Source organism: Vulpes lagopus, chromosome 4 (assembly GCF_018345385.1).
Source record: "Vulpes lagopus strain Blue_001 chromosome 4, ASM1834538v1, whole genome shotgun sequence".
NCBI lineage: Eukaryota > Metazoa > Chordata > Mammalia > Carnivora > Canidae > Vulpes > Vulpes lagopus.
In genome coordinates, this window is record NC_054827.1 from 116,442,884 (window position 1) to 116,457,913 (window position 15,030).

The window sequence follows — 15,030 nt, forward strand, 5'->3', positions numbered from 1 at the left end:
ATCTATGAATTACTGTTTTTCAGTACTTCTGAAACTTTCTCAACCATTATTCTTTAAAGGTTCTTACCCATTTTCTCTCTTCCTTCTGTGATTCCAGTTCCATGCATTTAGAGATTCTCACTGTATTCAGCATCTTACTCTATGTCTCTTTCCTCCTGTGTCTTTCTGTGCCTTATTTTGGATATTTTCTTTGACCTCTATTCCAGTTCTAATTCTCTTTTCAGCAATGTCTAATCTGCCCTTAAACCCATGTAATACATTTTCATTTTTGTACTTTTCAGTTCTAGAATTTGCTCTTTGTTCTTTACAAAATTGGTTATGTCAGTTGTTAGTTTCCTATTCCTTACAGAAATTTGCAAACATGGCTTTTGTATTCTTTGGCATGATAGCACAGTTTTATTATAAGATGTGGTTGATTGTTCTAGTAACTGGAATCCATATAGTTCTATCCTATTGTTGTTTTGCTTTATAGATCTCATTTATGTTGTATGATCTTCTTGCATTTCTGGTTACTGTTGATTATTTGCTGGATATTGCCTTTGTAAAACTACTTCAGAAATTATTTGAGGGATGCCTGGGTAGCTCAGTGGTTGAGCATTTGCCTTTGGCTCAGGGCATGATCCTGGGGTCCTGGGAACGAGTCCTACATCAGGTTCCCCACAGGGAGCCTGCTTCTCCCTTTGCCTATGTCTCTGCCTCTCTCTGTGTGTCTTTCATGAATAAATTTTAAAAACCCCAAATCTAAAAAAAAAGAAGAATTTTCTTGAGATCTAGAGTGAGGTGATTTTCACTTGGAGAGGACTTTTGCTTGCTTTACCAAGTGTTTGGGGGCACTTGAAGTCTGGGATATTTGCCAATATGTTACGTGGAAATGAGATCTCATAATTATCCCTACATTTTAACATTTTTAATTAGCAAAAAAAAAATCTGGTTAAAGCTTTTATTTCCATTAAAAGTTTTGGAAAATACAGATTAAAAAAAGTTAAATAATTAACAGTTCTGTTATTAATAACAGTCATTAATTGTTCAACTAGATTTTTTTATTAAACATATTTAACTAATACCAAACTGAAATAAGAACTGGCTTATACTTCTACTACTAGATAGATAGTTGTATAAATATATACAACACTTAGATCTTTCACTCATGCACTACTATGGTCTTCACTATGCAAAACTATCTCTCAATTAAAGATTGTGAGAAATATACCAATGTGTATATAGTGTTCATTTATTTTGATCTACAAAGTTATCTATTTTTCTGTTTGTAATCTGTGTGTGAACCTATGTGTATACCCAGGATATACTGAGATATTAGCCAGACTTTCTTTTTCTTTCTTATGCATTTTAATATTATTTCCTTTTTCTACTAGGGGGCATTGTGATAACATGTTGTAAGAAATGACCTGAGTGGAAAGATAGAGCTCAGGCCTTAGGACAACAGACATTGGTGAAGTTGCTAGTGGATTTGTTAAACTCATAACTAATAGTCTCTAAATCCAAGTTTTCATTTGTAGAACATAAATCTTTTGTCTGATTATTTGTTTTTGAAAGAGAAAGGGGACCTTCTGAGACTAGATAGAATAAAAACTCTAAAGGAAGAAGGTAAAAAGTTTCTATAAAAAAACAACAGTTGGGAAAGAGAATACATGCTGTTATAAGATCTAGTTCTTGTCCAAGAGGAAATAAAAATTCAACATTGTGGCAGGAGGAGGACATGCTGCCCCTCAGGTGGGTCTGGTAAAGAATTCCAGAGGGTTATAGGAAGAACCTAAGAACATTAGTATTTATGTCTTGTTTTTGGGGGGGTGATATCTGTGAACTTCTCACAGAGGCCCTGCATTCCTCATAAAACCAGAGATGTAGAATAGTAATGACTGGGAAAGGTAGTCAGGGCAGTGGAGCAGAGGCATCTCCAGGGACCTAAACACCCAGGACTGAATTGTAGCACCCACTGAGGTTGGGCTCAGGGCAAGGAGCACATGTCGTTGGCTGTTAAAAGCCATGGGAGAATGGTGTACATCAAAAGTGAATGCTGTAGACAAAAAGATGAATGGAACAGAACAGGGACCCCAGAAATAGACCCACATAAATACAGTCACCTAATCTTTGACAAAGGAGCAAAGGCAGTACAATGGAGCAAAGACAGTCTCTTCAACTCACACTGCTGGAACAACAGGACACCCACATGTGAAAAACTAAATCCAGACACAGACCTTACGTCTTTTCCAAAAATTAATGGAAAAAGGACCATAAAGACAAAATGTAAATTGCAGAACTATGAAAGTCCTAGAAGATAATAGAGGAGAGAAAAATCTAGATGATCTTGGTTAGCTATGATTTTTTAGGCACAACACCAAAGGCATGATCTATGAAAGAAAGAACTGATTAGCTGGACTTCATTAGAATTTCAAAAACTGCAGCTCTGCAAGAGACACTGTCAAGAAAATGAGAAGACAAGCCACAACTGGGGAGCTAATATTTGCAAAAGACACATTTGATAAAGGACTATTATCCAAAATGTACAAAAAACACTTAAAATTCAACATAACAGAACAACCCCATTCTCCATTTTTAAAAAATGGGCAAAAGGCTTGAACAGACATCTCACCAAAAAAGATACGCATAACAAATAAGTATATAATAAAAATGGTCCACATCACATGTCATCAGGGAAATGCAAATTAAAACAATAATGAAAAAAAATAAATAAAACAATAATGAGATACATGCCTGTTAGAATAACCAAAATCTAGAACCCTGACAACATCACACACAGTTGGGGGATGTGGAGCAACAGAAGCTCTCCTTTGCTGATGGGAAAGCAACAGAGTGTGGCCACTTTAGCGGTTAGCTTGGCAGTTTCTCAAAAAACTAAACATACTCCTACCATAAGATTCAGTAATGGGGATCCCTGGGTGGCGCAGCTATTTGGCGCCTGCCCTTGGCCCAGGGCGCGATCCTGGAGACCCGGGATCGAGTCCCACGTCGGGCTCCCGGTGCATGGAGCCTGCTTCTCCCTATGCCTGTGTCTCTGCCTCTATCTCTCTCTGTGTGTGTGTGTGTGTGTGTGTGTGTGACTATCATAAATAAATAAAAATTAAAAAAAATAAATAAACTGTTTAAAAAAAAAAGATTCAGCAATTGCTTGCCTTGGTATTCACCCAAATGAGTTGAAAACTGAGGTCCATGCAAAAACTTGCACAAGGATGTTTTTAGCAGCTTTGCTCTTAATTACCAAAAAGTGGAAGCAACCAAGGTGTCCTTCAGTAGGTGAATGAATAAACTGTGGCACAGCCAGACCAGGGGCGTCCCCTATGAGGAGAATCTGTGCATTTGTAGTTCCTGTCTGATATGGACCTGATGACCCTCGGGCACAGCCCTTCCTGGGATTGCTCTGTAGACAACAAGCATCATTCCAAACCAGAGAGACATGAATATGAGGCCAAACTGCAGATCTGTCTCCCTTTGAGACAATGCAGAAATCTTCCAGAGCATGGCCTGAGCCACATCAAGATTATCATTAAAACATATAAAGGCAGTGAGGATAAAAAAAATAATTCGAATACCAGTGCCTGTGTCATCTTTGGGGTTGAACACATGACACACGGCACCTCCCTGAGTTATGAGAGCTGCATCTGCCACAATTCTTCCTGGGCGCTCCTACCTTGCTCCTGTCCGTGTTAAGTACCATGCTCTCAAATTTGATAGCATGTCCTGGTTAGTCTGCCCTGGAGGTGTCTCAGTGGGCCATGATGATGGTCAGGCATATCATTAAACTCTGCCTGACCTTGGCCGTGATTGAGCCTGCAAGGCTCACCGCTGGTGTTCAGATTAGATTATCCTTTGGAGAGAACCATCAGAAATGTGTCATCATCTACCCAAAGTCAAGGGAAGCCCTGCAAAAACCTTTTACCTCCTCCATGCATCACAGCAAAGAACATACCGTGCTGACTACCTTCTATTTGTCCTCCTACCCACCTCCATATAAGCTGAAAGCTGTTCTTTACCTTTGTCTGCCATTCTCTGCTTGCCTTGTCTTCGAGGCTGGACCTACTGGACTTACCATCCAGGTTCCCATGCCCACTGGCCTCTGGTGGATCAACCAATGGGAGGCACCATTAAGAGATGGTAAAGAGGAACCAGGCTGTCTCTCCCCAATTGCTCCCTACTGAAGTCACAGAGACTGTGTCCCTCAGTGGCCACAGCTCCTGCTGGGCCCATCCTCCCCAGCTCTTGCTCTCATGGGCTTGGAAAACATGGCCCAGCCCCTAATCTAGTTCTGTACTCCTTTGGAACTGCATGGCAGCAGTGGTGGTCCCGGGGAGGGTCAGGAATGGGGCCAGATTCCTGCTCTTACCAGCTTCAGGGTGTCCGAAGGCTCCCTGCTGGTTCTGTCCCACACTCTATTCTTCTCAAGCTCTCTGGTGCTGCTGCAGCCCTGACTCACACTCATCCCTACCCCGTCACAGACAAAACAGCAGAAGAGCCAATAGCTCACTGTGGAGCTACTGTTGTTGCCAGTGAGCTTCACTTCAAACCTGTGTTATTTCTTGTTCTCCAGAGTGGAAGCTCTGCCTCTTCCTGTGACTGGAGAGAGAGTGAGGAGAGCTTCAGGAGACCACTGACAGTTTTTGTATACTGTATGATTATCAGGCTTGGGACTTCTCTGGAAGCAGGAAGCCAGCACCTTTTACCTTTGGTCTTTTATTGCAGGGATCGGTAAGACCCGTATAAAAGAAAGATGATATTCAAAGGAAACTATTTGGTTTGATGTTTGTTTTTAAAAGATATAAGAACATTTGGAGGAAAAAAACAATTTATCACTAATTTAGGTAAGGGAATTCCATTGGTTTCAACCAAATCTTATAGTAAAAGCTCCTACAGAGTTTTCAAGGGACCACTTAATGATAATTTCACAGGACATAGCAGAAATTATGAACATGTGGCTAAGACATCAATTTGGGTGTTTGCAGAAAAATTATTTTCTATGCATTAGAAACTTCATACCTTCATCCCACCACCCTTGATCTTTTTTTAAGATTTTCTAGTCATTTTTAATAATGCACATTTATTTTTGGCAGGTCGTAAGCTACGTTTGTGGACATATGAATTTCTATTCTACTTTTCTTTTGGAGTCTTATTTCACAGACAGTTTTGGGTGTTACTTACTCATGGTTTTTAGTAGCTACATAATATGCCACCAGGTATTGTTGTTTGCTAGCTAATGCCTATTCATGGTACTTAGATTGTTTCTAATAAGCAGGCTGCGATAGCTAATTTTATGCATCAATACAGGATGCCCAGATACTCAGTTAAACTCTACGTGTTTCTGTAAGGGAATCTTTGGATGAAATTAACATTTAAGTCAGTGGGTTGGGTAGAATGCCCTCCATAATGTGGGTGGGTCTCCTCCTATCAGTTGAAGCTGTGACCAGAACAAAAGACCGACTCTTCCCTAAAAGAGAGACTTTCTCCAGGCCGCCTTCTGACTTGAAATGGAACATCAACTTGTCCTCTCTGCACACTCAAATAGAAATACCAGCTCTTCCTGGGCCACCAGCCTGCTGCCCACTAGACTGGAGCTACACCACTGTCTGTCCTGCATCTCCAGCTTCACAGCCCACCTTGCAGACATGGGTATTGCCAGCCTCTGTAATCATGTGGCCAATTCCTTCTAATCATCTCCTTCTACACACACACATTCTAGTCCCATTTCTCTGAAAACCCTAATACACAGGTGATCCCTAGAAGTAGACTCTTTAGGAAGCTAGTAGAATCATATTTGCTGCACTTGACAATCTGAAAATGTGTTTTTCTTTCTCAGCTAGAAGCATCATGGGGTGACACTTAAGGTGGACCATTCTCTTGCACATGGAGTGACACTTTGTGACTGATTGAATCCATCAGAAAGGAGTTTAGTTTTATTTCACAACATAATATTATATTACTACCCAGTATTTCCTACTTCTTTGAGTATTCTGCTTCAAGTGTGCTTATTCTGATAATAAGTTATTAAAATGTAATTGCAAGGGTGCCTAGGTGGCTCATCGGGTAAAGCATCTGCCTTCAGCTGAGATCATAATCCCAGGGTCCTGGGATTGAATCTTGCATCAGCCTCCCTGCTCAGCTGAGAGCCTGCTTCTCCTTTTCCTCCCTGCTTGTGCTCTCTCTTTCTATTCTGTCTCTTTCTCAAATAAATAAATACTTTTTAAAAAATAAGTAAAATTTACTTGCAGTTTGAAAGTAAGAAGAAGTGAAAAGCAGTGGTCTTCTGAGGTTAAGTGTCACAAAGAAGGAAGATATGGTTTGTTTTTTATGACCTTCTAGATATCTAATGGTAAGGCTGAGGGTGGGGTTTGGTGGGAGAAAAGGCAGACAACACTGGCAAAAAATGTGAAGAAATAGGGAATTGAAGGAGACAAGTAACAAAGAGTGATAAAGAGAATAGCAGAGCAAAAGCACATCCCTTGCGGTTCGGCTTTGAACAAGATGAAGGCATGACATGGTTCTCTGATAGTGAGGAGGAAGCCAAGACCTGGCAGGTAGAGGAGAAGACAAGAGGCAGGTGAGGACCTTGCCCCCTCTGCCTGGGCTGTGAGAAGTCATCACAGGTAGAGTGAAGGCCACAAATGGTCACAGGCAGGCTTGATGTCTTCCTTTTTGGCAAGCATAACTGATTCTGATAATTAAGCTTTTCTTTCTAACACATAATTCTGCAGCCTGGAAGCCAATGAACTAGATGTGGTCCATACTAGGGATTGTTAAAGAAGCTAAGGAGTCTGAACCTGGAAAAACACGGGGCTGACGTGACAGCTGTCTTCAAATATCCAAAGACTCTCCATATGGAGGAGAAGATGCACTTCTGACCAATGGACAGCATTCACAGAGAAACAGATTTTGGCTCAGTATAAGGGACATTTTCTAATAATTAAAACTGTCACACAATGGAGTGGATAAGCTGGGAAATGTTGAGACCCCTACACACTGGAAGTGTTCAGGCTGGCATACCATCTGTCAGAGATGCTATCAAACCAGATGACTCACTTTTAAAAATAACATTTTGTAATAATTATTATAGTAGAATATGTCCACAGATGACTATTTGAAAAATAAAGTGTTCAGAAGAAAAGAAGCATTCTTAACCTCACCATCCATAGCTGACCGCTGTTAACAATTTGACATGTTTCCATTTGATACCTTTTTCTATACAATAAAAATCTACACAAGGACTTTGTAAAAGTATACATAGCTTACACATCATATGGTTTTCACAAAATACATATGTACTGTGCATACAATTGTGTGGCTTATTTTCTTAAGTTATATAACATTTTTCTGTATTATTAAATAATCTTCAGAGACATGATTTAATATTGTGCATGACTTAGTCTTATGAATGGAAGTGTCTGCTTGTGTTCCTCATGCAATCTCCCACTGAACATCTTCACACACACACACACACACACACACACACACACACACATTTTATTTGGGGGGAAATCTTAGAAATATTGAGTCAGAAAGTTGGGCATTTTTGAGTCTCTTGATATAAGAGAGGTTTCCAGAAGATATATATCTATTTACAATGTCAAAAGTTTATGGGAGTTCTGTTTTCATGACAGTCCTGGCAGCAATCCATCATATTGTGTTTTAAGATATTTGCCAAACTGAGAGCTAAAATTCCGCCTCATTTTTTAATAAAGTGAATTTCTGTTATTAAGAGACTGCATAATTTGTAGCATCTTATTTATTTGTATTTCTCTCCTCTTTAGCTTCTTAGCTCTTAAATTGAGATGCTACATTTTTCTTATTGATTTATAAAATAATCTTATATTTTTTCCTAACATGTTAGTAGTTGAATATCTTAATACTTCATCATAGTATGAAACATGTTTGTGTGTGTATCACTAAAATTTAAGTTTGTGTGTTTTCAATATCCAAATGCTCTGTATTATTTTAAAATATGTATGGTTTGTCAAAGACTAGGAAAAATGAGACAGTGTATCACCATAATTGTAGTTCTTCCTTATACATCTGAGAACGTTAATTTCAGATATCATTTTTTTTCATTTCATTTTCATTTCACTATTGGATCTCACTGACACTAGAATTTTTTTTTGCATATTCTTACAGTTAATCTATTTCATAGGAATAATTTGCATGATTACTCACATCAGACACCAATACCTCCCTTCTCTTAACCACTGGTCATTTTCATATACTGTGTGATTTTTCCCTGTTGTGTTATTCTTAGATTTTAATAATTTGTAACAGAGTGTGAGCTCTGCCAGGGCAGGGATCACAAACCCTCTTATTCATCATTATGCTTCTTGCTCCTGAAATATCACTTAGCACACAGTGCTAAGGTTTGATAAACCTTATCAGGTTTGATAAACAGGGTTGATGTAGTTGGGCCACCATCACAGCAAATTTATATATTACACAATTATATTTATTTCCAGTTTCTCTACACTAAAATAGCTTTCAGATATTATAAACCATATCAGTCAATTTGGGAACAAATGAATCAAAATACCGTAAGTTAAATATTCTATCTTTTCTCTAACATTATTTGTAATGTTATCTTTACTTTATGCTAAACATTATACTAAATCTGCTTCTATGATCTGTATGCTTGTTCTTGAGCCAGTGTTCTTTTAATTGTTAGAAATTAATAACATCTTCTCATTTTGGATTGGCAAGTACCCCCTCATTATACATTTGATTCAGAAAGTTTATTGAAAAGTCTTGATCTTCCTTCCATATTCATTTGTCCACACAAATGTTAGGGTATTTTTTTGTCAAGATGAACTGTGTGAATTTTGGTTGATACTGTATTAGAGTTTTAGATTTATTTCTTGACAGAACACTGAAAGTCAATAAAGTGATAATTATTAAATTTTGTAGGAAGAAGAATGCTGTCCAGACATTATTTCCCATGAAGATCATCTTGTGAGGGTGAGGGAAACTGAGAAACATTCTAAAACATGCAAAAATTCAGAAACAGCATCTATGTTTACTTGTTTCAAAAAGCCCTTGAATCTAGAGGGAGGGAGCAAAATTAAGAGCTCAATTATAAGGAAGTCGTCATAAACTAGAACTGACTGTGAAAGTTCAAGCTAGTTCAACAGAGCATAAATCACAATAGTAGCAGAGCAGATTGTAATGCTGAATGCATATATATTTTCAAAATAATTCTTGAAATACAGAACCTGCCACATTTGAACTATAACTTATTAGTAATGATTAGAATTTAAAGCTTCAGTTTCTATAAACACAGACAGAGGGGTAGGAGAAAGGTGCATGGGAAAACAGGAGCAAGATTAAGCACCATTCTTAAATAAGAGAAACACAAAATATCAACAATTCAGGAGAAGGTGTTTTCAAAAGTTTTAAATTGATGGTAAATATAATTTTTAAAACACTATCAAAGAAAAGAGTTATTTTGGAAGAAGCTGGAAGCCATATTTAAAACACCTAGAAAAAAACAACATGGAACCAGAAAATAAAAATCAGTATTAGAATAAATGATGTGCTCAAAAACAGTGTATCTTAGTTATGAAAGTACTATATGTAGGCTAGAGCTTCCTGTTAAAAGACTACTTCTTGAGATATGATAGAAAAAATACCTCATCTAACTATGCGCTTTATAAGAAAGACAACTAAAAGATATAGGGGGAAGTAAAATAGGTAAGGATTATTTTAAACAGAGGAACATGAAAGGAATAGACTTGAAACCATCACAGACTATTATATAAGACAAAGATGGTCATTTTATATTGATGTAGGTTAATCTACTCCATAAAAGGAAGAGGGAGGTGGATGGATTGATAACCTATGGAAATCCCCAGAGGAGCCCCAGGGGCAGGGAAGAGGCAGCCCAGTACTGAAGGGTGTCTAAATACAGAAGAGGGCTGAGAGGCAAAGGTTTGTACTGGGGGACAATTTGGGGGACCTCAGACATACGCCTGAGGAAGCCATTGCCCCAGAAAAGAGAAAAACAGTGGTACAAGCCCAGCACCCCATAAAGTGAGGTGATCACAACCAAGGAAGGGAGAGAAACCATAGAGCATTTAAACTGGGAAAGGGCAGAGACAGGAAGGTATGTGACAAGGTGGGTGGCCTAGAATGACAGCATGGCCAAACTCACACTCCTCTCTCTGCACCCATCACCCAGACTTTCCTGCCTGGGAGCTTTGCCCTGGGGCACACAGGATCTGCCAACATAGCTGCTATATTTAGTAAAATAGGAACTCAGGAAGAAAAATGCCAAGCCATCTGAGCCAATCTGTATACAAGGAAGACTATAAACCATTGAGATTTTATGGAGAAGAGAAAAGCAGGAGTGTAAAATAAATGTAGAAATTCGTCTTAACTAATGGAGAGTTTTGATAGCGTGCAATGGAAACGTGGCTGTAACAAAGGATCAATCACAAATACTGGATATGAAAAATACAAGAACTGGGATAAAGAATACAATGGATGAACTGAATAGCAAAGTAGGTCTCACTGAAGAATGAATTAGTACGCAGAACAGGTTAGGACACTGTCTCAAAGGCATTAGCAAAGGGTAGAGCAACAGAAAAAGCAGGAGAAAAGTTGACAGATGGAGGATACTGTAGAAATGTCAACATCTGCATAATAGAATTACAAAAAGGAGGGGAAATGTAAGCAAAAGAGAAAATACTTGAAAAATATTTAAAAGAATTTCTCAAAATTAGACAAAAAATGGAAAAAACCCCACCATTTCATCAAAAAAGCTAATAAGGAGGGAAAAACAGTTACAGTTTAAAAATGCTTACGAACTATGTAAGCCAAGTGTAATGCTTTGATTTTGTTTGTATCCTACTTTGAACAAGTGTAAAAAGACATCTTTCTGATTAATCAGAAAAATCTAACACAGATTAGATATTAAACTATATTAAGGAATTAATAGAATATTTTTAGGTGTAATCATAGTGTTGTGGGTATGTTAAGAAGATGGACTCTTTTTGTTGGGCTGGCGAGACTGGGGACCTCAAAACAGCCGACCCCAGGCCAGCAGCCTCCCAATAAGGCCGCCTTGCCGCCCTACCCTAACTTAGCTTACAAGACCTGGAACCCTTGCCCTAATCGGAATGCCGCCCTGCCCCCATCTTCCCCGCCGAAAACGCTTTAAAAATTTTATTTATTTATTTACTTATTCATGATAGACATAAAGAGAGAGAGAGGCAGAGTCACAGGCAGAGGGAGAAGCAGGCTCCATCCCGGGAGCCCGACTTGGGACTTGATCCCAGTCCTGGGCCAAAGGCAGGCGGTCAACTGCTGAGCCACCCAGGGATCCTCAGAAAACTCTTTATAGACCCCCCCCCCCTGCGGTTTGCCTGAGCAAGACTTCCCTGACTCAAGCCCCTCCGAGTTACAGAACCTCGCCCGGGAGCACTTCCCATTAAAGCACACTCGAACCTACTGCCTGGCTCTGCCGGTTTTAATTTCTCTGCCATTCATTTGGGAAAAACCTAATAATTTTTACTTAAAGATTCTGAATTTATGGGGTGCCTGGCTGGCTCAGTCAGTGCAACATGTGATTCTTGACCTTGGGGTTGTGAGTTCAAGCCCCACATTGGGTATGCAGCCTACTTAAAATTTAAAAAATTTTTAAAAATTTTTAAAAATATTTTATTTATTTATTAATGAGAGACACACCGAGAGAGGCACAGGCAGAGGCACAGGCAGAGACACAGGCAGAGGGAGACACCTGCAGGGAGCCTGTTGGGGGACTTGATCCCAGGACTCCAGGATCCCACCCTAAGATGAAGGCAGATGCTCAACCACTGAGCTACTCAGGCACCCTTAAATTTTTTTTAAAGATACTGAATTTATTGTGAATGTAAAGTTATGAGGCTTGGGGTTTGCTTTAAAATGGATGACGTGGTGGTGGTGGTGAAGTAGGAAGAGTAGAAACAATGTTAAATTGGCTATTTGTTGATATTTGTTCAAACCGGGTGATGGACATGAGACTTCATTGTAATACTGTCTTTATTTTGTGTAGTGAAAGATTCCTAATATAAATAATTTTTAAATGAATTTTAAAAATAAATTACTTGTAGACTGAATATCAGAAGATGTGTACATACTACCTCACAACTGCTCACAATATAGTGAAATGTAAGAAGGTTAAAGTCAAATAATATTGTAGAGAGTTCCAGAGAGAAACAGAAGATTACCTGCAAAGGAGGAAAACCATACTGACTTCATACTTATCAATAGCAATGTCAGATGCTAGAAGACAACGAAATAGTATTTTCCAGTTGTGGAATACTGATAACTTAGAGTTTAAAATAATATACCAAACCAAGATACCTTTTTAGTGTAAGAACAAAATAAAGATATTTTTAGACGCGAAAAAGTGTTAGAAAGTTTCCCCAAGACCCTCTTTGAAAACTCATCGCAAAGAATACATTAATAAAAAAGGAAAACTAAATTCAAGGCCCCGTGAGGTATATGTAAAGAAAGAGTAAGTTTACTCCTGTCTAAATAAATAATTATCTCACCCCTCCAAGTTAATTGTAATAGTTAATCAATAAAATGAAAACTAACACTATGGCTTGGGCCTCGGGGTTGGGCAGTAAGCAGAAAAGGGAGAAACTAGAGTGAGATGAGCACTCTTATTTTTCTTATTTGATGGAAATATTTGAAAAATTTAAAATATTTGAAACGTATTTATCTGTTGGTGAGCTTTAGAAATAGACTGGAAGAGGGGATCCCTGGGTGGCTCAGCAGTTTAGAGCCTGTCTTTGGCCCAGGGCATGATCCTGGAGTCTGGGGATCAAGTCCCGCAATGGGCTTCCTGCATGGAACCTGCTTCTCCCTCTGCCTGTGTCTCTGCCTCTCTCTCTGTGTGTCTCTTGTGAATAAATAAATAAAATCTTAAAAAAAAAAAAGAAATAGACTGGAAGAAAATAAGTATGAATCTTAACATGTTATGAGAAAGCACTACAAAGATAGAAATGTGTAACTTTCAAAGCAATGGAGAGCAGGAAAAGAATATTAAAGAAATAAAAAGACAGTGTGATGGTAGAAAAAAGCTTTAATTGACCATGGATTACCATAAGTATTTCAAATAAGAGATGCTCAGAATTGTTTTTAAAAAAAATGATATTCATCATCATGTTTTCTTCAATAGGCAGACTGAAAAAGAAAGGAAAAGACTGAAAACAATAAGATGGGAGATAAAATCTCATGCCGTTCTAAATCCAAAGAAAGCCAGGGTAATAGCTTTAATATGACACAAAAATAATTATAGTGAAAATCATCATAATGAATATAAAGGAACAATGAATACGCGGGGGGGGTGGGGGACAATGTACCCTGAAGCATAAGCACATATCCAATTAACAATTTAGTTTCAAAGTGTATGTAACACCTCTAGAAATGTAGAGGCATCTAGAAACGTAAGCAATTATAGTCAGATATATCATATACCCAGCTCAGAAACAGATGGATCAAATAGAGGAAAAGAAATAAGTAAATTTACCAAGGATTTGAATAACACAATTAAATTCACTTGAATGAAAAAGGAATTTTTAAAAAAATCCCACCTATAAAATTTATAATCCTTCATGCGTTATTAAAAAAAACACTTAGTAGATTAGGACAAGAAGAGGACTTCCTTAATATGATGATGTGTATCACCACTCTTTCTCCAAAATAACAACAAACCTCAAACAAGGAATCTATACTCAGCATTATGCTAAATAAGAACATATCATGAAAGCATTGATAACCTATGGAAATCCCCATAGGTTTAAAATCAGGAATTATACAAAAATACCAACTTTTAGCACTTTTTTCTTCCACATCATGATAGAGGGCATAGCCAGCACAGAACCAAAAGAAAAAGAAAAGAAAGACATCCAGCATTAGAAATAATAACGATTGTCTACATAAAACCTCACTCAAAAAAAATCAATAAATTATTAGAAATAACATGAGACTTGCAAGGTGGTTAAGTAGAAGATCAATATTGAAAATTTTATCATACCTCTGTACAGTGGCAACAACACACAGAAAATGTAATTTATGTAGAACATTACAGCAGCAACGAAAACCATACTTGTTAATGAATCTAGCAAAGTTTACATAAAGGACCTGTACATATTAGTTATAAAAGTTCACTGAAAGACATTAAGGAGACCTATATAAACGGAGAAATATCTCATGCTCATGGATGGAAGGTTTTATGTCAAAATTATGTTGAATTTTGAATTAATCTATAAATTTAACACAAATTCAATTTAATACAATGAATTTAACACAAATTAACAGAGTTTCTCATGGAACTCAATAAGATGATACTAAGTAGCTAGACGTGTCTGAAAAAGAAGGAGGAGGGGAGATGTGCTTCAGTAGAGATTAGGAGTGACACTGCAGCCAGCATATCTTAAAGCATCATGTGATTACGCGGGGATGAGCACATTGCCCAGTGGAACAGCTTAGTGAGCTCAGAAACCAGGCCCTATGTTATGGGACTTTGATAAATGCCAAACGTGGTCTAACAAATCACTGGGAAAAGATCACTTAATAAATTGAGCTGGAAAACATATTTATCCATGGGGGGGGGGGCGATTAAATTGTGTACCTACTTTACATGAAAAACCAAAATCAACTCCAAAAGGATTAAAAGCTTAAATGTAGAAATAAGGTGGCAAAATTTTAGTAGAAAATATTGATGAATCTTTTTCCATCCTTGCAACTGGGAAAGACTACTTGAACAGGAATGGGAAGTGTTAAGTGCAGAAGAAAATATTGCTGAATTTGGCTGTCTTAAATTCTTAATCTTATAATAATGAAAAGATGTTACAGACTGGAAGAAGCTATTGGCCACATACATTTAGAAGAAGCTGGATTGCTCAATACCTATTACTGGGGGTGAAAATCATTCACTTAATGAAGGACTCAAATTATGAATTCCTATCACATGATATCTGCAAATTTCACATCTGGATGGATTAATACAAACTATAGAGATTGATATATTTTTTTAAA